Source organism: Oncorhynchus nerka, linkage group LG3 (assembly GCF_034236695.1).
Source record: "Oncorhynchus nerka isolate Pitt River linkage group LG3, Oner_Uvic_2.0, whole genome shotgun sequence".
NCBI classification, from domain to species: Eukaryota; Metazoa; Chordata; class Actinopteri; order Salmoniformes; family Salmonidae; genus Oncorhynchus; species Oncorhynchus nerka.
In genome coordinates, this window is record NC_088398.1 from 49,219,567 (window position 1) to 49,246,722 (window position 27,156).

At 43.1% G+C, this 27,156-nt stretch overlaps 1 protein-coding gene and 1 long non-coding RNA gene across 3 annotated transcripts in view; one reads left to right on the plus strand and one right to left on the minus strand.

Moving 5' to 3' along the window:
• zeb2a (zinc finger E-box binding homeobox 2a) overlaps positions 1–1,361 on the minus strand; it is a 49,637-nt gene extending 48,276 nt beyond the window's left edge. For both annotated transcript variants that reach the window (XM_029635264.2, XM_029635255.2), the window contains exon 1: positions 1,149–1,361. The gene's annotated coding sequence lies outside the window, so the exon portion shown is untranslated. The remainder of the gene's footprint in view (positions 1–1,148) is intronic.
• On the plus strand, positions 453–24,707 carry LOC115115547 (uncharacterized). The gene is made up of 5 exons (XR_003861396.2): positions 453–1,004; positions 1,411–2,312; positions 22,496–22,558; positions 22,712–22,892; positions 23,499–24,707. It is a non-coding gene; the product is annotated as an uncharacterized LOC115115547 (long non-coding RNA).
• The last annotated feature ends 2,449 nt before the right edge of the window (positions 24,708–27,156 follow it).

A 27,156-nucleotide genomic window follows, 5' to 3' on the forward strand; every position in this document is an offset into this window, starting at 1 on the left:
TATATCCCATTGGTTCAGTTTTTAATCACTAAAATGTCAAACTTAACCAAAGAACTATAAGCCATAATATGGTACATCCTTTTCTCGCCCATAGGTCATCTCAGTCATTTAGAGTTTAGTTTCCCTTTTTGCAAGCTATGTTTATGAGTGTTAATATTCTGTAAAAAGCCAATCATTTTGATAGGCCATTCATGATAAAGATTCAGCAAGAATAAAACGTGCTAAATTGTGCAATCTTAAAATGTGGGGAAATAGACAAACTTCCCTTTTATAAGAAATTAATGTTAAGATGTATTTCATCTACCATCCAAACTGATTGATAAAAATGAGAATCAGCCTGTCCATGGCCCACATTCAAATGTTGTGTAAAATGTAGGGACGTGGTGTTAGTGGAGTTTGTATTAAAACGGTAGCGAAGCGAAGGAGAAAACAAACACACACAGTCACCAACATTTACACGACAACACACGGAATAGGCTACTGCCCCACATGGAAAAGCTTTATATTGTACATTTACGAGGAAAATCAATTGAAGTAGAATGGTTGAAACACAGCCCAGACGAGGATCTCCTAGTTTAAAGATTTAAATGTGGAAATGTTGCCACCGCATCGCATTTTTTTCACAAGGCTTTGGCATTTGCACCAGTAGTGAACACACACATAGGCTACAACACACACAATAGTGCGGATGTCTGTGGTCACTGCACAAACCCCAGCTACGCAGAATAGGAGATGTTCACATTTGGAATGTGGATTTAAAAAACAATGTTGCTCCATCTAATAGAAGGCTATACATAAAATGTACAAATAAAATGGATGGCAAACCAACGGGAATAGCCTACGTCCGTTTCCTACCAAAAGGAATAGGAACGAATAACATCGAATACATTTCGATTCCCCGGAAAGGACACCGGGAATATGATAGCATCAGAGTACAGTTGACGCAGGTACCTACAGCGCTCTACCCACTCCTGGAGCAGCACGGACCTTTCTCACCTGCTCAGGTAAGTGGTCCAACTTTTATAATTGCGCAACAGCGCACGGATACCTGAGGTACCTGCATGCCATAGCTACCTCAACCACATAGATGTTGAAGTTTCACAGTCAGAAACTGATGTAAAAATGACAATGTGGTAAAATACACCTACCAGAGTGTCAGTGTGATCCTTCAAACAGCTGGTTAGAAGACAGAACGTCAAAGAGAAATGGTAAAGTGGTGCGTCGTGGATCCAAAGAAAATAACTGGGAATAAGCCTTGAAAATAGCTTGACGAGGGACCGTTATTCCTGATGGGCAGGTTAGGACTGATCTCTTTCAGCCACTTCACGAAACAGACCTGGGGACGCGCACTGACGTGTTACGCCTCTTCTAATGACATTTTTTCGCTCTCTTTCTTTTCCTGCAATGTAGAAGGCGCCGGACCCCTTAACACGCCACCTATCTTCACGCGGAGGGATAATTGAGGAGTATGTGTGTGAGCGTCGTTTGGAGAAGAACGTGATCAAGTTGTTGTCTCCCTTGAGATTACATTTATCATTTGTAGGCTATGCTTTGAGTCAAAGGTTAGAGGAATTACCCACGAAGCAGACTTCCAATAGCGACATCACAAATGAAATAAAACAGCACTGTAATTGCAGTGAGAGAGAAGATCTTTATAATTCGGCGACAGGCACTGTCCATACTGGCATATGAGTAAAATCTGTGAAAGGAGCGCCGAAGTACCTGATTGGAGCGCACAGGTAGTTTACCTGTACATATAGTTCCCTTCCTGCGTGTATCCAGAGGCACAACAGCGGATAGGTAGCCGACCTCTGCCTTTTTATCTTGACTTAGTGACTGTATATTCACATTGAAAATCCTTCTGTGCCATTCCGCATTGTATTTATTGTACAAAAACGAAAGGGGGAAGATGCAGACATATTTTTCTACCGGGCTCTCACTGGCATTAACTAAACACGCTGCGGCAAAGGCGTAATTTACAACCTGCAAATATGCATATCATACTATATGGGGCTTTTTTTGATTATGTTTCATGTTTATCATAGTTAAAAATATTAAAAAAAACATCATCACTTGTAGGCTCCAGTCAGTCATGTGCAGCGGAGAGTAACTAACACACATGGTTTGTGGTTGGTAAAGTAGGCTATTCCCCTCCCTTCTCGGTATCTATTTATTTTCTGGATGGATGGATGATAAGTTCACAAATGGATGGAAGCGGCTATATGATGAACCCACTCAAAGCCATTTGGATTTGAATGGAGCTCATACGAAACCAGGAATATGGAAACTTGATCAAGATGGCAGGTTATCAGGTAATTTTGAGATCTATGGTTATTTTTAAGTTATTAACAATAATAACGTTATATTTATTATTATTATTATTGGGCTATTAACTATTATTATTATCATCTTAATCAAATGTCATAAGCATATAAATATATATATATATATATTGGGGACAATTTTTGCCAAGGCCTCACGACATCGTAATAAGTCTATAATTGATAAAAGTATAGTATAGTTTCTAATACTTTTGTAAATAGGCCCAATCTAGAGGTGCACAGAGGTGAGATGCAAACAGTTGCGCCCAGTAACTCCCCCTTTTTTTGGTCTCTACGTCTGTTAAAATGGCATGAAATGAGATTACAGACTTCGATACCGGAGTGCTTTGGGCATTAAGAAATCGACTGTCAGTGGGGCATCTTCTCTTCTTGTGTAGAGCAAGAACAACGTTTTATGACCAAAGTATGTTCCATAAAGAGTCCTCCAATTAGCATTTGATCATGTAGAATAGCATATAGGCCTACTCCCATTATCAAAATGACATTTCCACTAACATGGTTGATTTTGAAAATGGACAAACATATTTATTTTAAACCATAATCTCCTTATTGTGATTTTTTTTCAGTGTTAAAAAATGTATCTATCATTTTATTAAAATGTTTTTTTTTTTGTGACCTTTGAAAGTACATTTAATGGCTAAGTTTTGTCACTCATAGCATACTGCTTTGGGGAAGAAAATAACAAACAGATATTTTATCATATGAGACTTGTAGCTGCATAAAGCTGAATTGCTGTCTGTGACTTATTTGGAGTGTATGATAAGTCTTTATGTAGAACCACCTGAAGTTCTAGGAAAAATAAAAGGGAAATGAGAGCCTCAGTCACCCCACGAACCTGAGGAAAGGTTTGTCATACCCTGACCATGTGAGCTGCCACACACACACACACACACACACACACACACACACACACACACACACACACACACACACACACACACACAGAGGGAAATAGATAGAAACCTAATGTTGCTCAAGAGGTCTTATTGCAACATGGGAGAGATACAGTTGAGGGGGAAGATTAGAGGCAAATGGATGTCATTGACATTAATAGGTGAAAGAGGGATCTGGAAAGTGTATGTGTTGAGCAACTGAGAATCATGTCCACTAATCATTCCTCTTTTTTTACAGGCCGATATGAAACAGCCAGGGTGACTTACAGTTAATGTCCTAGCAACATTGATATTTAAATTCCACAATACAAAAAAAAATACATTGTTACACTCACCTCAGTTCAGCCTGTTAAAGAAGCTGTTGTCATTTATTTATTCTCACGTGTTTAAGCTGTCACTCTGATTTTGCTAAAGGATGTGGTATAAACTGTACTGTTTTGTATTTTAGCATTCTGCATGTATTTCATGAAGTGAAGATGTTCAGTCATTTGCAGTACGGTTATCACTATGTAAATTGGTTGAACTTGTCACGTCAAAATGCCAGCTAGACATTGAGCACCCACAAGGCTGTTCTCTCTGATGTGGTTCAGCATCGGAATGTTGCCCACTGGCATCCAACAGCAAACAACTTCCATCAACGACACAACAAATGTTGTCTGATAAACTGCTAGATAAACTAGCTGCGGTTCACTCAGCAACTATCATTATTGAAGTCATTGGCCAATGAATTCTTATGTGATAGTGGTTTTAAATGGACATGACGGCCTCAATAGTCCTTTGGACCTCCCCTCCTTCCCCATAATACTAATAATGTGTTATTGTCACATACACTGGATAGATGCAGTGAAATGTGTTGTTTTACGGGATCAGCAATAGCAGTACAGCTCCCCTGGAGCAAATTATGGGGCTAAGTTCCTTCCTTAAGGGCACATCGACAGATTTTTCACCTTATCGGCTCGGGTATTTGAACCAGTGACCTTTCGGTTACTGGCCCAACGCTCTAACCGCTAGGCTACCTGCCGCCCATAACCGCCCTTCCTCTTGCCCCCCATGAATGACCTAATCCAGCGTCTGCTGTCAACATAAACACATCACTAATCTGAGTCTATATCTGTGTAATACCAGTGTAAATTGAAAATAGAGGGGTAGAATAAAGACCGGGGGAGAGGAGGAGGAGAGGGGGAGAGGAGAAGGGGAGTAAGGGAGGGGGAGAGGGGGTCTAATCCTGGATGTGGGAGGGGCGACAGATTAATATCGAGGCCTGGAAATGAACCAGGCCGGGGAGGGAAAGGTCTTCGGTAGAGAGGAATTAGGACAGGAGATCTCCAATACCTCTCCTAGCATACTGGCGTTGTCTGATCTGAACTGGGAGATTCAGACTGCATCCCTGACCTATATATGCTGTACATGTGTCTTGTCTGGCCTAGTGTATATGTTCAAGTGACTTCTCAGAGGCATGGAATACATGGAAGGCTACCTCCTGACCTCCCTCTGGCAGAGGCCACGTTCAGTCTGACGGTGTTATGCTGTGGGTGGATCTCTGTTTACCTTTTGACCGCCCAGTGATTAAAACATGTGACACACAACCACAAACGGGAGGAGCTTTCACTTAACTCCATGATTCACCACAGTGTTAGTTTACTTCATGGAACCTCGGGATTATATGGTCATGTACCTGGTTAGTTTACACCCTGGTTCACACAATTGTGTGTTTGCATTGTGAAATGTATATATTTGACATTAAAGTCACTAGAATCTATTTTTGTTCAAAACCACTATTTTAGACTGACCATGTTTAATTCCTAAAGGCAATGATAGTTTATATTGTATGAAAACATTGGATTTTAGGATATTGCTATGGTGAATCATAGTTAGTTCTGCCCTGTGCAGTTTTTTTGTCAAGGTAATCAAAATCCCAAGGGGTCAGATAAGCCCAGCTTTTTGTTGACCCATTCTCCCTCTACCAACCCGGCCATCTCTCCCTGCCCTCCCTGGCCCGTTCATTAAGCCCTGTCTAAACAAGTAGGTGCTTGTGTCTCTACCAGTGTCACAGCAACGTTTGGTTTGATCTCCTGCCAAGCTCGGCATGGTCCATGGACCCTGGCGCCTCCTGTTAGAGGCCTCCTTTTATTTTATAAAAAGGATGGAATGCTGCAGCAATTACAGATGACCAGCATGTTTCAAATACGGGTACATGTTGTCATTTTGCTGAGGCAACTGTGAAACAAATCATTTGAGTTTTTCAGAGACATTTCGTGACTAGTCGTTCTTTGATTAGATGGAATGGAATGCATCGGTATCTGATAGACTTAAAATGAAATCTTAATTTTTCACTGCCAGGGTTTGTGTACTTGGGTTTTGTGTATCTTAACTTGTTTTTATATATGCCGCAAAGCTCTAAATTCTTGGTGACATTATGCCCTTATTAACTATAGAGGCATAGATCTGTCTCGACTAGAAAGCCCTGTCCTCAGCAATTAGCTGTGGCTTTTCAGTCTCTTGTTACCAAAATACTGTATTTGTCAAAGCCGGCCTAGGCCGATGGTGGCCTTGAAAAACCTGTCACTGCCCCAAAAGATGAGTTTCTCAATTCGATAAAATATAACATTATTTATCCCCCCCAGGAGCAAGGACCCTTCTTATGACACTAATTCCATGTGTTCTTCATCAAATCTGTTAGGTATTTACAGGTAATTGGTGCATAGTAACTGAATGGGTCTAGTGAGGTTTCCCCTGTCCGTCACATGTCCCTGTATACCCTCAACTGCTCTGAATGCTTCTACGCTGCCCTCATGTGTTGAGAAACCCTCAAATATTTTTGGGGATGGCTTACTCTCAATCCCCTGCCTCCCCACCCCTAAATCCTCGCCTCCCATTGCCAGCCCTCACCCTCTCCTAAAGACCCCTCCCTCCACCACTGCAGCCTCCTCCCCCTGTTCCTCCCTTTTTTCAATTCCTACCTTGCAGTTTAGTGCTGTGTGGAGGATTTAGGCCTTAATTGACAGCCAGATGTGAGGCCCCTGGGGAGCAGGCTGGTGAGCTATGATGCTCTAAGCCTAATGGGAAGTTTTATATGTACGGGAGTGAGGGCCTTGAACTGATTAGTGTAATTCCCCCTAACCTCCCAACCCCCTCCCCATCATCAACCCCCACCTTATTTCCTAATACAACATCCCCCACTCCAAAAAAACAAATTAAGGTAAGCCGAATGTTACCATCAGAGATTAGTATACCTTTACAGCCATTACCATCTTCGGATGGCTGTCTGGGCAGTGGTCGGAGGGAGCCATTGGGTCAGTGACTTAAATCACGTGCACAGTGGTGGATAGTGGAGGACATGAAACATAGACTGCAGCACCTGTCAAGATAGGTTATTGCCTAGGTTAGTCTGGCGTGCCTGTGCACACCTGTTACAGTTTCATCATCAAGGAAGCCCCTTTGATCAGTGCCATGTGGTGTCACTCAGACGTGCAAAGCAAGTAGGACGCACGCACACATAGGCACGCGCAAACACACACACACAAACACACACCTCCCAACAGGGTGGTTATCCACCTTGGCGGTTAATCCTGTCTCCTACACAAGAGTTGGAGCATAAGAGCTGTGAATAAATAGTCTACTGGATTTTTTGTTGTTGCTGTGACAAGGTATTTGACAGACAGAGAATAGTGATGATAGCTTTGGTTACACTGAGTATGAGCCTGATTCTGAACAGGACAGCTTTTTACTGAATGATTAGGCATGATGCCACCCATGGAAAGTCGCTGAAACACCTGAAACATGAAATGATCTCTTGCCATTATGCAGAAAAGGAGTTCGAAAGAGGTTAGCAAGGAGGTTATGGAAGGAGTTCGAAAGAGGTTAGCTCCAAAAAAATGTAGCTTTGCCTCAATTTAGGTCCTGACCTCGAAGAATATAGACTATTTGTGAACTACTCTGTGGCTGAAACTCCAAAAGAGGAATAGAAACAGAAAAGAGGAGAGGAAAAAAACACAAACTGAATAAAGTAAGTCAATACATTTGCTCTTGGGGAGTATGAGGCACAGATAAGTAGGAGCCACAGGCACTAGTCATCTGAAACACACCACCACTTTACCTGAAATACAGAGGTTGATATCAGAGGTTTGTGAGTCTAGACTCAGTCACCATTGACTGGAAGGTATTAATTACCAACGCCCGTCTTAACCACAAATCCCGTTAACCCAGTGTGTAGCGCATTTATTACGCACATGACCTGTGAACTCTGCACATATTGTAAATCAGCCTTACTATTAAGTAATAAACCTACAATACCGAAACTGGATACTGGAACCTTTCTGTCATACTCCAAGTGTCATCTTATTCAAAATGTTTTCAAGAAAATAGGACAGGACACATATAGATATCTAAGTCTTAGCAGTTATATCTTCACCAAACTGATGTTACTAAAGCAAGGCCTTATAGGAGGCTGTGAATGGTAATCATACAAGGCGGTGAGACTTGGTCCTGTCAGCTCTACAGTCAGAGTGATGGGCTGTCAGGTCAGGACTAAATATACTCATGGGGCGGTCGCGGTCATTGGCACTTCCTTTTGGCTGTCATGATGCCCTCAGGAGTTCTGTTAAAGAGTGCTGGATCTTGCAATGACATGACTTTGACAGAACAGAAACTGTGGGTAGGAAAGTGTGTGTGTGTGTGTGTGTGTGTGTGTGTGTGTGTGTGTGTGTGTGTGTGTGTGTGTGTGTGTGTGTGTGTGTGTGTGTGTGTGTGTGTGTGTGTGTGTGTGTGTGTGTGTGTGTGTGTGTGTGTGTGTGTGTGTGTGTGTGTGTGTGTGTGTGTGTGTGTGCGAGTGTCAGTGTGTGTGTGTGCGTGTCTCACACTGTGTCAGTGAGTCTTCATTTGTGGGAGAAACTTTAAAAGCCGGCAAGATGACACACACTTCATATTCAGTAGATATAGGCTTAACTGACCATATAGAACTAACCCCAGTTTCAGCCGCTGCCCTGACAGGCTTTCCCAGCCGCTATATGAACCCTCCAAGGCGAAGGACAGGAAGTGGACAGGGGGAACTAATCTTGGGGAGGAAGCGGTGGGGTGATACCTGAGGAGGAAACCAGGAGGATGTGACTGGCTAGTGATTACTGAACACAGAACTGTCAACCCGCACAGATGACACAGAGTGTGTGTGCCTGTGTGTGTGTGTGTTTGTGCGTGCATGTGCGTGTCAGTGACTGTGACGGACGGGGTAAGGAGGTAGAGGGTGTTATCGGACAGGCTCGCTCAAGGAGGAAGTGAATGCAAAGCATGATAGTTAGACAAAGTGGGCCATATCAGTAGTGAATGAGGGTGTTGGAATGTAGGGGGCCAGAGTTAAGCAGCTCGGTCTCCGGCCCCCTGTCTGTCCAATCCTCCATGTGAGGCGAAGCATGGGGAATGAGCACGTGTGTGCTTTTCCAAACATCTAAAAGCTGTGTATAAGCCACACATACCATATCATACAAACACTTCCACAGCCCGACACGTAACACTACCAGCACCTGCACAAGCTCAATACACACTGACCTGATTCACAACGGTAACATACATACACACACTACCTCCACCAATACCTCGAAAGTTCACATCAGATCAGGCATTGATCATACACATGGTTTTACAACACGGAAACACTATTTGAACACTGCACCATCCATGTTCACAGTAAGTCTGACCTGCCATGCTATTGAATGGAGGAAAGGGGGATTTGAGCTGGTTCATCACCTTCTTTCTATAGAATAACATCCAGGCGTTTTTTCTTTAATCGACAAACAGCAGCCACAACAAAAAAAGGGTTGACTTTCGATCTGTGTGAGCTGCTGGATGGGAGTGAGTATTCCCCCCAGAGGGAGGATTAGCTGTACCTGTGAAAGGCCTGTCAGGTAGATTCACAGGAAGCCATGATAAGGAGAGGAGTGAGTGGGAGGAGAGGGGGGATAAGCGAGAGGAGCGGAGGAGGAACAGTTCCATTTCTTCTCTGTAATCGAGGCCCTCGCAGGATGCCTGCAGAGCAAGGCTTCCCACCCGTCTGTATTTTGTGTTATGTCTCCCTTCTGTGGAACGATGGAGGGAAGGAGGAAGAGGGAGATACTATTGATGTGTGGCATCTAAAAGGAGGGGAAGATGGCTGAATTTGTGGATTGATGTCTAAAATGTTGCAGAAAATCTTGATCTTTCAAACATAACCTAACTGGACATATTGGGTACATTTGATCAATGTTTTTGCACCTTCTGTATACAGTGCATAGCAGTTTGCATCCCTTTTCAGTACATCAAGGAAAGTATAATCAAGGTAGGCCTATAGATTCGTTTAACCACACATTCAAGTACTTGGGAAATTCCGTTTGTAGCTCGGATCAAGTGTCAGAGTGTTTGGATTTAAATAATTCAATAAACTCTGTAAATTGACCTTTTCCACAGTGACCACAATAAATGCAGCACTTCATGTTTTGGCAGAGGTCCTTACACTCTTGAGCATAAAGGAAGCATGTCCTTACGACAACTGGACGAGGTAACTAATCATAACAGGACACACAGAAGGAGAGCTGGATCTACAATGTGTAGTTTTTTTCAATTATGTTTTAGTAAATGTACCCGTTGAAGAAATAAGAGGGAGGGAGAGAGATATAGGTGAGCGAGTAAGAGATAGAGAGAGAGAGAGAAAGAGAGAGAGAGAGCGAGAGAGTGGAGAGAAAGGTAGATAGAGACATCCTAAACCTGTGTGTCTGTGTGCAAAAACGAAGGTGAACAGGTAGTCGACAAGCAGCGTACCACTTAGTGATTAGGAGGATCCAGTGGTGGGTCATGTTAATGTCAACACTGCTGTCACAGCCCCAGATGTTTACAACCCTCTTCCTGGCCAGCTCCCACCTCCCCAGTTCCCTCCCTAGCACCGGTCAACTTAATCCTTCACAAGTCCCTCACTCTCTCTCTCCTCGGCTCCATGTTATGTGTTCTCTTTTCAAATGACCACCACCCCTCCTCTGTGTAACTGTATTCTCCGTACTGTCTGTCTGTGTCTGAACTTAACAGGGACGGGATAACTCATTTGAGGTAATGATTCCTCTCACTTGTCCAAGACAATACAGCTTCACATTAAAGGTGGCACATTTCTCTCAAACTGCTAACAATGGTGATGAGCTGTGGCAGATGCTAATGGTAGTACGACATGTTTAATTGGGAGCAGTGTGTAACTACATGCACTACAGAGCCAAGGCCCCCTACTGCATTTGCGTAACCTTGACCCCTGGGTGTAAAACGTATTTCTCCCCTATAATGTCTGAGAAATGACTGTCAAGAAGTTGTTAAACCTTGAGTCACTGGATTACTGTCCGACGGCCCGGTCTTTTTCAGTCGCTTGGGGTACGTCCCACTTCTTTCAAACTGTCCTAATTGAAAACAGCCGTTTGCAGCAATTTTACAAGCCAGCCATAGAAAGCTTGTTCCTGTGTAGTATGTCCATACAGTGTATTGTATGCACTGCATGAGTACTCTTAGCATTGGTAGGTAGGCTATGGGATAATGACTTGTGGGTCATTCACAATCCTAGTGAGAGACAGCCTACATCTGGTAAGTGTCTTTAGTATCCATGAATCCATCAACATCACAGTACTCATAGGCAGGCAGGTATTAAACACATGGAGGGTGGTGGCTGAGGTGAGTGGCTCCTATTCAAGAATGCAAATTTGTAAAAATGCTGAAATTCAATTAAACACATGGGCTACAATGTTCCCTCTCCAGGATTGTGGCGCAGAAGAAATATCAGCGTGTGCAGAGAAGCACAAGATTGAACTTCACGCAACGTTTCAGAGTTTTCCCTGTTAGTTAACACTATCAACTTTTCCCTTTACTGTGGGAATTGTGATATAATCAACGCAATGTTAGCCACTTTCAACGGAACATACTGAAACAAAACAAACTATGCAAGATATTTTGGTGTAGGCAGAACTTATAGGAGTAGAATTATATTGCTTTGACTACAGTAGGATCTATGCCATTCACTTTGAACTGGACTGTTTTTACAGCATGAGTGGTCCTGAGTAGAGATCAAAGAGAAAGCTAAATGTAGCGACCTGTGCACATTTGTACTTTTGTTCATATCCATTGCTATTTAGTGAGTTATTTGCCCAGTTATAGATAATTTGTAATCAGAAATGGTGGAGTGATTGCTTCCTACAAGAGCACAAAATGTGTGCATTTCTTGACATATTTGAAAAGCTAGTCAGGTAAAGAGCTTTTTTTTGTCTTAAAGGGGCAGTGTTGTATTTTGAGACAGGCTTTAATAAGCTAAGTAGCCAATGGGAAGAGTACACCATAATTTGTCTGATTCTCTTAAATAATGGTATGGGAGTAATTATGCATTTTATTTTGTAAAGTGGTTTCTTGCATCAAACAACACAACAACATTTTCAGACACCTCCTTGTCTGAAGGACAAATGGACAAACAGGTTAATGTCAAGCCCTGCATGTTTTTTTCCAGAGTATCATGGAATGTAGACCTACATTGAACTCCACACATTGGCTGCTACTGTAGGCTGAATGATCAGCTATTTCCAAGTTAAATGTTATGGGACGCATTTTCTCCATTATTTTTGATAACCATAGTAGCCTACTAGCCCACTGTTAAAACTAACATTAAATCGTGTACAGCCTCAGTGTTCTAAAAGAAAATCTAGGGAACATTGATGGGGGCTGCTACTGAGAGTTGTATTGACACAGACGATAACCATTCTCTCCATGAAAACCAGGTCCTCCTGGAAACCGTCTCAAACCCACACAGGCATAAAGCAACAGATGATATCACCAGGCATTGGCCTGGTCTATACTGTAGGTGGTAGATCTCTGAGAGAGTAAGATTACCAGCTATCACAGGTCAGGTGTTCCGTCTTAAGTCCAAAGCCAGAGAGCCTGAGCCAATGTAAACTAGCTCTGTAACTAGGGAGGTTTGAGTGGGAGGGAGAGGCAGCCTAGGGGACTCCCTTTATGGTTGTTTTTCTTGATCCATATTACTTACCTTGAAAGAGCGAACGTTCCACAGGGGCCTCATAGAAATTCCAGTCAAAGTGTCATAGTCATTCTTTTACCACTCAGCAAGACGCCACACATTTATTGTCCCACGGATGTGGATGGACAGTAATGTCGTCACCTATTTAGATCTGTGGTTGAAAGGATCCTTGGCCTCTTTTGAGTTTCAACTGACTGAAAGTCAGTGGATGACACCAACAACCAGGCCATCCTTGAAGGAAAGAGCAACCAATGTGGAAGAACCGTGGTCAAGAACTTCACCAAAATGTATATTTCGAGCATTCTAGCAGCAATGCAAAAATACTCCAGGGTGACTTTTGGACTGTTCTTTAGGTCCTTTCGGTTTTTGCGCTCTAGATGTTTACCCAGGAATGAGAGCTGGGTCAGGACGTCCTGGCAGGGTCGTGTACTGCGTCGCCTGTTGTTCTTGGACACTCCCCAGCAACAGCTTGGAGTTCTATCTGTCTTTGGTCATCTCACTGTAACTGTAAGGGGACCAAATTATATCAAGCGTACTGTGCAAAATTGTATCGTTATGGTACCTTGCCTAGAGGGGAGACATGTATACCTTTTATAGCTTAGCGTTTGAAGTATTTGATACAAGCAATGAGAAATTGAGAATTATTAGACAATACAACAAGAATATGACCTTAACAGGCCCTGAAGGATAGCATATATGTTAAGGTATCCTTAAAGGTTCCCGTTACTCATTTAGGGTGCATAAAATGACCTCCTATAAGCGATGTAAATCTCAGTCCTCCCTTGTCTTTAATGTAGACCTACATTAAACACATACAATAACCTGCAATCTGTGCTAGTCAACCTATAGAATTGATCTTTGTAGCCGGAAGAACAATTTAATGCAAGAACAAGAGAACACTGAGTGTGTCCTTACTCAGAAAACCAGGAAACCACTACAGAGGGAGAATGCATTCTTACATTCTTAGAACTATTGCTAAGTGTTCTTTAGAAAAGGTACACTCCCTTCTGCTAAATGCTGTCAGATGGGCCTTTTTAAAGCCGTGTGTGGGAGTGACTCGCAGTCGTCCTGTTGCCGCTCATGTGTTTTTGTTTCTTCAGATTTCTGTGGAGGCATTATTCCTGGTGTCTTTGGAAAAAAAAGGGAGATGAAGTGAAAAGAACGAGACGAGTTTGGATCTTGCAGGCAGACAGAAGGCATGAAAACAGAGGGAGACGTAGGTAGTGTGTCAGGGGGAGAGATTTAGGTTTGCGTTGGCAGCCGCAGACAAAGAATGCAGACAGAGTTGGAAGGGGGTAGCGGGGTGCTAGGTCACTGACACGACAAATCAAAACCGAAGGGACTTAGACTTCTCGCTTTATATTTCTTGCTTGATAAACATCTCTGTGTGGAAAATTGCCCCAGCACCTCTGATACATTGTGCTATGCCTCCCACCCTTCCGTCTTACTATAGCAGTCAATGTTGACTCATCCCCCCCACTGCTCTGACTGCAACGGTACACAAAACGTCTGCAAGGTAACGTCCTTGAGCTATGACCACGTGTTATGATTGGACAGTGCTGTGTTATGCTGAATTTCATGCTAGAATGTGGACTTGAGCAAACCAGCAAAGGTTCCACTGATATTTAAAAAAAAATCTTCTTCACGGGAGACACCATCACCCAAAGCCTTGGAGTTACTAATGAAGTCATGCACAGCAAGTGCAGTCATAGAATAGCTTGTTTGATTTGTAAAAGGCACCAGTCAGGCTGGGCTGGGGCAGGCGGCAGTGATATGAGATGTCTTCTGTGCTATCGTATGCGTGGGCAGAGACTCTGTCTGTATCTGGTGCCAGCCACTGTTTATGACTAATACACATTAGAGAAACCATTGCTGTGGAGGAAATCCTGAGGAGGAAGGCTTATTCAAAACATTTAATCTTGTAACAGGCAACAGTGAAACACACTTCAGTAAACTGGCAAACATAGTAGATCACAGAAGCCAGAGGGAAGGGGAGACCTTATAGTCCAACTATTGTGTTACTGCTGTGATGCAATGTGTCTGGTAAAAAGAGTATGAACTAGTGGAGACAACTGTCACTGACCAAATAAGATGATTAGGCAGAATCATGATAATATTTTCAGTTGGGGAAAGATACTTTTATTTTGAGAATTAAAAGTGGAAACACACCTACACTAAATCAAAGGCCCTAACCAGGAACCAACCAGGACAATAATAGCAAAGTGATTTTCCTTCACTCACGGAGGGCATATTTAAAGTAACAATTATGGATGTGAAAACTTGACATGGAGGGAGGCGAGCTGACAAAGTGCCAAGTCCTCTTTGTGTCTGGAAAGTCCACATCAGTCTAAGAGCCAGGGTGCGTAGTCACCGACCGAGTGGTCGGAAAAGGAAACTATTAGTGTTGTTTTCTTTTGCAAGATTAAAGCTGCTACAAGGACCAAGTCATCATACATTCTACGCTTCATAGGTGTTTGTATTGAACTTCATCTCAGGCTGTGCCTTTAATCTTCAAACAGGAGAAAAGTATTTGGTAGGACACTCCTCCCAGCTTGAGGCCTACAGTAGGCAGTGAGTGGGTGAAAGCACACAAAGAACCTTAAAACTAACACAAAACCCAGGGGAAAGTGTTGTAATCAAAACACAGAGAATATATCAAGCACACTACTAAAGGTTTCGGTATGTCCAGTAATACTCATACTGGAACAACAAAAAATGTAAACGGCTATTGGAAGAATCAAGATATTTCTAAACATCTTTGCGCTGTCAATGTGTAATATCAGTGCAAGAGTTATATTACACACCCTATAACACTGAGTAATAAGAGTAATAATAATCCTCCTTCGGACATGACTGGGACTAATCTATCTTCAGTATAACCCCAGAGTAATTTGCTTGTCATTTTCATTGAGAAATACCCATGTGTATATTTTTCAAGCTGGACTTCTCAGATTCCCAAGCAATCTGTAAACTTTATTGTCAACTGGAATGATAAATGACTGAACAGAAAGAATAAACAAATCAACAGTCAGTTGTTTATGCCACCATGCTGTGCCTTTAAAGCCCTTTATGCCATATCTACCGAAGAGGGAAAATACTGAGGACTTTGCCAAGAGTCCATAATTAAATAGACATACCATTTCTATAGACGAAAGGTAATTGTTACTGTATGTGTTGGGGATAAATCAACCATGTTATGCAAGTCCCCTGGTGGTGACAAAACATTTAGCTTCCAGGTATTGTTTTTCAACCCAACATGGGACAACTCTGTATATTTACAATGTATGTATAGTCATTTCTATATCTTGGAAAGTCCAAAAAGTCCCAAAAGTAGAAGGTGTTCAAGCACCACTCATAAAACATCATGTCGTTTTTTTATGGTAAAATAAAATCTCAGTCCCAGAGCTAAAAAGAAAAGTTATGGGAGAAAATGATGGCTCCATCCCATCAGTGTCTCTAACACAGCAAGTTTGCTGCCGTGGGCCTTTCCTGCAGTCAAATAACCTAGTGGCCTCATAGGTGGAATGATACTAATGTCTTTCACAATTTCACAATTAATAACAAAAATATATATACTGAATATGAAAATCCGGTGTTTCTACGTCAAAGAGTTTTGTTATATTTCAGCCTTGTGTGTTGTATAGAACGTGAAATATTGGGATGCAAACTCAAGAGTGAATACATTTCAACTCGATATCTGACATGGTACAGGTGTCTTCTTTTTTCCCCCCATAACCATTTCTGTGAGGTACAGTTGAAGTCAGAAGTTTACATACACCTTAGTCAAATACATTTAAACTCGGTTTTTCACAATTCCTGACACTTAATCAGAGTAAAAATTCCCTGTTTTAGGTCAGTTAGGATCACCACTTTATTTTAAGAATGTGAAATGTCAGAATAATAGTAGAGAGAATTATTTATTTCAGATTTTATTTCTTTCATCACATTCCCAGTGGGTCAGAAGTTTACATACACTCAATTAGTATTTGGTAGCATTGCCTTTAAAATGTTTAACTTGGGTCAAACGTTTCAGGTAGCTTTTCACAAGCTTCCCACAATAAGTTGTGTGAATTTTGGCCCATTCCTCCTGACAGAGCTGGTGTAACTGAGAAAGGTTTGTAGGCTTCCTTGCTCGCACACACATTTTCAGTTCTGCCCACACATTTTCAATGGGATTGAGGTCAGGGCTTTGCGATGGCCATTCCAATAACTTGACTTTGTTGTCCTTAAGACTATCAAGAAACACTCTGTGTGACCATGATTTAGCCCACTGCAGTAAAAGGTTATTGAAAAAGCTATTTTAGAAGCCACAAGGTTAATATCACTGTAAACACGTTTCAGGACACAGACGTTCAGGCGGCATTGTGTAAAATAAGTGATCAGTGATCTGATATTCTGTTGAGTTATCAGAGATTCAATTGTATTTTAATTAACGTTGTGAAGGCATCTGTAACGGTTTTCTTCCGTTGAAGGAAAGGAGGACCAAAATGCAGCGTGGTTAGTCTTCAACATGTTTAATATAGACAATGAACGAGAACACTACAAAATACAAAACAACAAATGTGAAAACCGAAACAGTCCTATCTGGTGCAGACACAAAGACAGAAGACAACCACCCACAAAACCCAACACAAAACAGGCTACCTAAATATGGTTCCCAATCAGAGACAATGACTAACACCTGCCTCTGATTGAGAACCATATCAGGCCAAACATAGAAATAGACAAACTAGACATACAACATAGAATGCCCACTCAGCTCACGTCCTGACCAACACTAGAACAAAGAAAACACAAAAGAACTATGGTCAGAATGTGACAGAATGTGACAGGGTGCGGACTTCGGCCGCAAAACCTGAACCTATAGGGGAGGGTCTGGGTGGGCATCTGTCTGCGGTGGCGGCTCTGGCGCAGGCCGTGGACCCCACTCCACCATAGTCTTTGTCTGCTTTAGTCTCCTCCTAGGAACGCCGCCGACCTAGGATTGGCAACCCTACTAAAGGGCCCCACTGGACTAAACAAACGGCGGTTCCTTGCAGACTGGCGGCTCTGGCGGCTCCTTGCAGACTGGCGGCTCTGGCGGCTCCTTGCAGACTGGCGGCTCTGGGGGCTCCTTGCAGACTGGCGGCTCTGGCGGCTCCTTGCAGACTGGCGGCTCTGGCGGCTCCTTGCAGACTGGCGGCTCCAGCGGCTCCTTGCAGACTGGTGGCTCGGGCGGCTCCTTGCAGACTGGCGGCTCCGGCGGCTCCTTGCAGACTGGCGGCTCTAGCGGCTCCTTGCAGACTGGCGGCTCTGGCGGCTCCTTGCAGGCGGGAGACTCTAGCAGCTCTGGACAGGTGGGAGACTCTAGCAGCTCTGGACAGGCAGGAGACTCTATCAGCTCTGGACAGATGGGAGACTCTAGCAGCTCTGGACAGGCGGGAGACTCTAGCAGCTCTGGACAGACAGGAGTTTCTAGCAGCTCTGGACAGGTGGGAGCACCCGTAGGGATGAGACGCAGAGACAGCCTGGTGTGGGGGGCTCCCACCGGAGAGCTGGTGCGTGGAGGTGGTACTGGATAGACCGGACCGTGCAGGCCCACTGGAGCTCTTGAGCACCGAGCCTGCCCAATCTTACCTGGTTGAATGCTCCCGGTCGCCCTGCCAGTGAGGCAAGGTGGAATAGCCCGCACTGGGCTGTGCTGGCGAACCGGGGACACCATGCGTAAGGCTGGTGCCATGTATGCCGGCCCAAGGAGACGCACTGGAGACCAGATGCGTAGAGCCGGCTTCATGGCACCTGGCTCGATGCCCACTCTAGCCCGGCCGATACGAGGAGCTGGTATGTACCGCACCGGGCTATGCACCCGCACTGGGGACACCGTGCGCTCCACAGCATAACACGGTGCCTGCCCGGTCTTTCTCGCTCTCCGGTAAGCACAGGAAGTTGGCGCAGGTCTCCTACCTGGCTTCGCCACATTCCCTGTGTTCTCCCCCAATACATTTTTGGGGCTGCCTCTCTGGCTTCCTTGCCAGCCATGTTCCCTCATATCGCTGGCTCCTCTCTCCGGCTGCCTCCGCTCTCCTAGCTGCCTCCACCTGTTCCAGTGGGAGGCGATCCCTTCCAGCCAGGATCTCCTCCCATGTGTAGCAACCCTTGCCGTTCAAAACGTCCTCCCATTTCCAGGAGTCCTGATATCGCTGCCTCTCCTGCTGCTGCTGCTGCCTGTTACCACGCCGCTTGGTCCTTAGTTGGTGGGTGGTTCTGTAACAGTTTGCTTCCGTTGAAGGAGAGGAGGACCAAAATGCAGCGTTGTGAGTGTTCAACATGTTTAATATAGACGATGAACGAGAACACTACAAAATAGAAAATAACAAATGTGAAAACCGAAACAGTCCTATCTGGTACAATGACACAAAGACAGAAGACAACCACCCACAAAACCCAACACAAAACAGGCTAACTAAATATGGTTCCCAATCAGAGACAATGACTAACACCTGCCTCTGATTGAGAACCATATCAGGCCAAACATAGAAATAGACAAACTAGACATACAACATAGAATGCCCACTCAGCTCACATCCTGACCAACACTAAAACAAAGAAAACACAAAAGAACTATGGTCAGAACGTGACAGCATCTAAGGTCCTGCCAAAAATACAGACATACAGAGTCAGCCACCGATTGTCACTGTGCAGCTCTGAACAATGTACCGGCCACAGGAGTTCAGAGGTTCCCTTTCATGGCCTTCCAAGGAGGCCTGCTTGCTGACTGCTCTCTGAAATGCCACATGAAGCAGGTGGGCCAAACAAATGCATATGGGGAACAAACACACACCAGAAATGAAGCCGGAGACATTGGGTTCCTGTGAGCCTTTTTAAATGCATCATCATCAGAGAAGCAGGTGGTGCGACCGTGTTACAGTGACCCTCTTGCCCAGTTCCAAAATCCAGTGGCTCTGTAGTCTCTGATGCTATGTTTTGGGAGCCAGAGCACAGATCCTTTGAAGATACTTGCAGTTAGAAGTTTGCCTGAATCATCTGTCCAACAGTTCACTATCCAGCAGCGGAAAGAGGATAGTTGCGTTTGTTTGACTGAATGGGGATTGTTGGATTATTTTCTACCTAGACCTCTTTTGAGAAGTTATCCAATAATCAATAATGTAATGAATCAAAACATTGTAATAGTATTGCATGGTCGTGTCATGACAATATGCCGTCTGGCTTGTGGAAGTTGCCTTGACAGGATGTTGTTGAAGACCTCTTACATAAACCTACCGCTTGATAGCAATTTAAGCTTTCTCAGGTGAGGTTTGCCACATGACAAACCTACTAGGTTGGGTTTTGCCCCATTTCAAATGCCACAAGGTGTCCAAAGTCTTACAGTTTTGTGTGTTTTAACATTCTGCATTAGGTTGATAGCCTGTGGGCATTCATTATTTATGAGACAAGTTTTGCCAGCCTAATAAGAGATTATAAGACAGTACAAACAGTCACACATAAGACACACTATGATATATGTAGGGTTTTTGCAAGAAGTGCACATTTTAAGGGAAGAACATAGCAGTAGTTGTCACTGAATTATATGGTTCCAAAAATAGATGTAAAGGGTGCTTCAAAAAGAATTACCACAGGTCCTGCAATCAAATTGACTTTAATTTCTTCACTGGTGCCAGAACATACAGCACATACAATCAAGTATCATTGAATACAGCCGTCTGTTGTGGGTGTTATCCACTTCCTCATTATAGGTCATTTCCCCATGGTGTTAACCTACAGTATAGTTGAACAATAAAGATCATGAGTACTAGGTACCATTAGTAGGGATACCAAACACACCAAGAAAGTCATGAAGAGGGAACAACAAAACCTTTTCCCCCCGAGGAGACTGAAAAGATTTGTCATGGGTCCCCAGATCCTCAAAAAGTTCCACAGCTGCACCATCGAGAGCACCTGGAGGGTTGCATAACCGCCTGGCATGGCAACTGCTCGGCATCCGACCATAAGGCGCTACAGAGGGTAGTGTGTACGGCCCAGTACATCATTCGGGGCAAGCTTCCTGCCATCCAGGACCTATATACTTGGTGGTGTCAGAGGAAGGACCAAAAAATGGTCATTGTTTTTACACTTCTGCTACTCACTGTTTATTATGTGTGCATAGTCACTTTACCCCTTCCTACATGTAAATATTACCTCGACTAACCTGTAACCCTGCACATTGACTTGGTACCGGTACCCCTTGTTATTTTATTATGTTACTTTCTATTTTATTTTTTACTTTCGTTTATTTAGTAAATATTTTCTTAACTCTATTTCTTGAACTGCATTGTTGGTTAAGGGCTTGTAAGTAAGCATTTTACAGTAAGGTCTACCTACACCTGTTGTATTCAGCGCATGTGACAAATAACATTTGATTTTATTTTGATTTGATTAGGGACACTGGTGCCATCCTTGGGTTGCGGTGCCAATATTGTTTTTTGTTCCACAAATTAAAATCAGCAGCTTTTCGTCTTAATTGGACAATTTGATTTGTTTCCTGTGGTTTCTTAAAAAGTTTACACTAACGTCAAATACAAAGTTAAGCTAAATTGTGGTAGTGATGAGTTCTCAAAGTGTTGCTAGACTCGCTAATGTAACAATGTATTTGTGCCATATACAAATGTGAAATAAAAATGTTGCTAAAATAAAATTGTCTGTTTTTCTATTGTGACATTTTGCATAATTTATGTATATTTCCCATATCCAAGGAGATACATGTGTCTTTGTAGTATGAGCACCTTATTTATTGCCTTGCCGTACTCCCTTAGGCCGGGTCAAATGACCTACACACTCTGTATGATGGCAAAATTGCAATTTTCCCTTATACACAAAATGGCAGCTCAGCTTACTACCAAACAGATGACCTCACTGAGTCACAGTGTGAATGGAAAGCCTTGTGCCTTATCACAATCTGGAACTTTGACAAGTCATTTTTGTCACTGTCTTTGTGATGAGAAATACCCCAAGCAAGTACAATGTCAGGAGGTTCTTACGAACTAGTTTGTGTATCCTTAGTGTTCCTGAGTAGGGGCAACTTAGTGATCATTGCCCTGCTATCAACTGTGAGTTTGAATTGCTGATAGATTTACCATTCTATTTTTATGAACACATTGAAATGTCATTGTACTTGATAGTTCTGGAATATATTCATCTCCCTTTTGATCTGCTCATAAAGTGCTGCAGTAAAAATAAATAAAGCTACTAAAGGCTGTCGGCTATAAAGTGTGTGCATGATTGTTTATCTGTGCACAATTGTATGTGAAGAAAATCCTGACCCTTAGGAGATATTCATGACTTATTTAAACCCTGGACATGGCTAAACAGTACAATTATTCACCATTGAATCAAGACAATTTTGCACTTTCCATTCCACAGAATTTCAGAGATATGAAAAGTAATATATTTCTTAAAAACAAAACCCCATTATTGCGTCCAAAACGCTGCCCGTGAATAACAATAGTTATAAAATACCACAAACCTCTTTACTTGCTGATGCAAACAAGTTTTATTTGCTGATGCTGGCACAAGAAGAAGAAACCCTAATTGTTGAGGAAAAAGGATGAGGCGTTTTCTTTTGTTATAGAGGGCTCTGGAGTATACAGGATGCAAATGAAATAAACAGTTTCCGATCGTAGCAATTACCCAAATTACTCAGCTGATAGCTTTGCTAAGGGTATTAGTGCCAGTCCAACCAACCCACCCTGCCCTGTGATAGTGGATCTGGTCCACACAACATGTTTACTGACAAACACGGTTGTTGTATGCATTAAGAGCCAAATAAGTAGGGACTGTGTCAAACACTTCTGTGGAGAGAGAAAGAGAAGACAAGGGTCACGTGAGAGGAACTCGTGCATGGTTTTCATATTATCACTAACTAGTGATTCAATTTTAGCATATTAAACCTCCTTAATTGATTTGCTATTCTGTGGTGAAATGGCAGTGCTGAATTTGGACATGTATACCCATCACCAAGCTCTCTGACGAGTCGTCATTACAAAAGCCAAACTATCATTTATGCTTATGTGTCTGACAACAGTTTAACTTATCTATAAAAAGGTATACTAATTCAAACAGAGGCCTACATTTTTAAAATGTATATCAAATGATAATTACTGCGAGTTAAACTAAAATTACAGCATTATACAGTATATGTAGGAAGTACAACGTAGAAAGTAAACCTTAACCATAGTCAACGATTGCAACTTCTGCATCTCTAATAGGAGGAAGAGCGCTGGGTGCTGGTGTCCTCATCACGTTCTCAACTTACTGTTACTGTATGGCAGGTTTGTCAATTTCCCTTATAAGTACTAAAATAGCCTGTTGTTCTGCCAAACTATATTCCTCAGAACCTTAGTCAAAGAGCAGTCCATTTAATAACTATCCCTCTCTTTCCCTCTCTCTCTCTCTTTCTCCCGCTCCCTCTCTTTTAATAACAGATTTCGTTGAGCAATTCATTTGGTTTTGGGCTGTTCCCTGGCGTCCCCACCTCCCAGAGAAATGTCTGAGGCCTTGATATATTCCTCTCAGGTTTCCATGGCCGCACCGCCCGGGCCAGATCCCGTTGCACTGATGTCACTCATGAATTGAACCACCTCTCTACGGGAAGGGATTCACAAGGTAACTTAAATCAAACTGTGCAAATTGGGAATAGATGCTAGGAGTGTATAATGAGAAGTTATATCAGCAGTGAGAAGCAGGATGACGTTTTATTAAGACAGCCAACCCAAATGGATACATACCTATAAGGTAAACTATTGAAGTAATGTAATAAAACTGTGACTGGAATGAATGGACATTATGCTCAAATTTGCTTTGTTATGAAGACATCATTACAGTTAGTTATAACAACATAATCTACATTCAATTACCATGTATCACTTGCCATTTCAATCCGTTATCTTTCAAAGGCCCAATAAGTCAAGCTTTTGTGTGTGTGTGTGTGCTTGTGTTTGTGTGTGTGTGTGTGCTTGTGTATGTGTGCGCGTGCCTGTGTGTGCCTATGTACATGTGTGTGTGCTTGTGTATGTGTGCGCGTGCCTGTGTGTGCCTATGTACATGTGTGTGTGCTTGTGTATGTGTGCGCGTGCCTGTGTGTGCCTATGTACATGTGTGTGTGCTTGTGTATGTGTGCGCGTGCCTGTGTGTGCCTATGTACATGTGTGTGTGCTTGTGTATGTGTGCGCGTGCCTGTGTGTGCACATGTACATGTGTGCGTGCTTGCAGGTATCCATACCGGAGGGAAAAGGACATTTGTTGAGTTAAATCGTGGCAAAGGTGATTTGGCCTACATGCATGTTGACAGCTTTATGGACTGTTGGCCTTGGAGCGTGAGGGGAAAAGTGAAGAGAGCTGGCATGTTTCCCAGACACGCGCAGGTGAAACATCATGGTCAGTGCCCGTGTTAACAGTAACAATCTGGCACCTAACAAGCGCACCTACAGCCTGTCAGAGGAGACCACTGCGTAGCAATTTGACTGTGACTGTGTGTGTGCGTGTGTGTGGGGGGATTCAGTGTCTGTATGTGTCTACTGTATGTGTGTGCATGTGTGTCCCAATTCAGGAGGGAATGATGTCTGAAGCAATGTGACACTGCTGTGAATGAGATGAAGGTTATGGAATTCTAAGAACACAAATACTTGCCAATTGAGGTAAAGTTCAACTGATGGACCTCTTAAAGCCTGCTGGAGGCCATCTATGGATTGTCATGATTTTGATCTGATGTAATCTTGACTGATTTAGATGATTGGCAATTGTGTCAAATCCACAAACAAAGAATACAGTGTTTTGTCAAAAATCTCCACATTGACTATGTGGTCAGTTAGGGCCGCAATTATGGGAGCTTCTAGACTATACAATTTATAAAATATTTGTTAACTTCAGGATGTGTATTTATGCTTCAGTGGTAATGCTAGTTTTGTTCTTTGTTCATTTGTTTGTTTGTCTGTTTTTAATAGGGGGTATGTTACTTGAACGTCATTATGTGATTGATTTTATGATGCCTTCTCAACATGACAACTCGCTGTTAGTGATAATGACATAGTTACGATAGAATGATCCATTGTGGACTAAGTTCACAGCTCTCTGCCCTTTAACCATATTGAGTCTTTGGCAACACTAAGTGCTGCCACACAGCCACACCCTTTCAGTATTACGTCATGAGAATCTTTGTCTGGGCTCGGTGACACAACTGTAAATGCCACAGCATGGAGCGTGGTCATCGCTTTAGCTAACGGAAACCTCAGCTATGTATGTCTGATCTCAGGGGATATTTCGACTCCAAACACCCGAGCCCCACCAGCAAGAAATGACACCGAATGAGTTGACCTCTCTGGATCTTTTTTTTACGAGGGTCTTTAATTGGATTTTAATATCATTCGATTGGGAGAAACATCTCATTATATTCCACTTTGAATGTATAAAGAGTCATGGTTTCACACGTGTAATTCATTCTTCTCTTGAGTCACTGTAAAGTCACCTATACAGCCAGAGACACGGTGGGCAGTTCATCTACAGGGCTCCACTTTAGAAAGGAATCTGTCCAGCTAGTGACTGTGAGAGAGCATGAACGAAAAATCCCAAATACAGTTATTATCACAGTTTATTAAAAATTAAGGAAAATACTGGTAGGTCTCTAAGTAACGTTTCTGAGGTTGTAAGTGTGTCTCTAAAATATATTGCTTTCCATGATCATTTGGAAGACTTGAAAAGCATCTCTCACTGCGATGACAGTTTGTCACAAACCTCATTTGACAAATGTCTAAAAATGACCTCAATAGTCAGAAAACTAACAATACATATAGCTCATGAGTCTACATGATATTAGTTACTTCCATGTACTGTAAAGAAAAGAAAAATCACTCTCCCACCCATTGTGGTTGTTGGGTTCTGACCAGACATCTCATGTGAGTTGCAAGTTGTGAGATACCAAGGGGCCCCTCTAACCTGCTGCCAACTATCCAGTGCACACCTTTTTCAGAGTCCAGGAAAAACACGCTTTACGTCAATGCAGAGGCTGAGAGATGGTGTCACTATTTGGCAAACTGGATGCCAACCAGCGTGAATCATTCTAGAAAGGGATTTCACTGGAAAAAATAAACAGTTCTTTTCCAAATAATGAGTGAAATCCCTCCTACTCCCTGTTGTAGTATTCTTGGAGAGGGGTAAGCCAGAACAAGTAGGTCCAACTGGCTAGAAACAGTAGATTTGTTGCTTTTGGGGGATTTTTCAAATGCAGTAATGACACCACTCTGAGTCTGTACAGAATCACATTTGAATACTAATAATGTGTTTACATTAGAGAAATTCAGACCCTGCAATAAAATGATCGCATTGCAAAAATGATTTGTAGTGGCATTTAATTCAAAACCACTATTTATTGCATCATCAATGAGAACATGGCTAATATTTATGTGGTATTAAAATAAACAATGTGTACTATGCAATGAACACAATGAAAAAGTGATCTGTGGTAGTCCATCCTTGTTTCAAATCACGTGCTGAGTATTCAAAAGGGATTCTTAGTTTTTCGTTTTTCACGACGATTTCCATATTTGCACCGTCAAAGTGTCACGCTTCTTCTCCAAGAGTCACGGAAGCAGCATTGCGTGTCATCCATCCAGCGCATTGACTGAAGGGAAGTGGTCAGTCAAACCAGCACCGTATCCAGGGTAACTCCTGACCTTGGCCCTCACATTTAAGTTCAGGTCTGACCTGAAGTAAAAGCCCCATTCTTCTCAAAGGCACGCCATTGTACCAGGGGCAGGTTAGTCTGCAACCTCCCAACACAGACACACTCACATTGGCCCTCAACTTAGGGGGCAACCCCTGTGCAACAGAAGAATTCTTGGGGAATTTATGCACCATCTCCCAGGCTAATTCAATTAGACGGGATCGTGTCGACAGTATGGCCATTGTGGCAAAAGCACAATGTTGCACTTCATATCGTCCAAGGCTCGGGGTGGAATTCTGTGCCATTTAGCTCCCCCAAACCCCACGCTGCCCACCCCACCCCCACCCCTCAACGGCATCCTGGCCATTCTCTTTCTCTGTCCCCCTCTCCCTCTCTGTCTCTCTGTCTGTCCAATGATATGCCTGAGGGTCCTTTGCTGGCCACAGATAAGGCGAATCATTAACCAATCCCCTGAGAGAGGGCATTCACAGCCACAGGGCCACGAGGCTGGGTCTGGACTGGCGGCAACATGGAGGGAGCGAGAGGGGGAGTTCTGTGCCACTTAACGGACATGTCGTCTGTCGGACCCTTTGAGCTGCCTGATTCCCGCCTGGTACCGGAGCAGCCAGTCAGGCACTCTGGGGTGAACTGCAGCCAATGTTGTTTTCCTCTTTCTGTATCTACATGTGACTTATGCATTCCATATAGAAAAAAATCTATGCTTTGTTGTTTGCGTTGAGGCGTGCAGATTCCCCCAAATCTCCCCCAGTGCATATAGTGGCATATACACAGAAGACAATATAGAGTATGGTGCCAGTTTAACTTCAGATCTCTTTTGCTGTATGACTCAAACTGAGATATCAGGGCAAACTATTCCTTGAAGGATGGCTAATGGCTTCTTGACTGTACCTTGGAACCGCATCACCCCTCCTCCGTCGTGGTTTATTGCATGGTTACGTGAACCTAGTTATTTAAATCGGCCACTATTTGAACATCTTTGATTTCAAGTAATTTGGACAGAGGACCGCATACCATACTACCTTGCTCCTTGGAAACACACAAATGGAAGCCATCTCCATGTACAGACGGACTGTATTCTAAAAATATGACATCTCCAAAAGAGAGGGCCTTTGTGGATGGCAGTTGGTCATACATTCCTTCGTACAATTACACTTTGCTCCATGTTCCTAATACACTGGTGGCATTATTGCC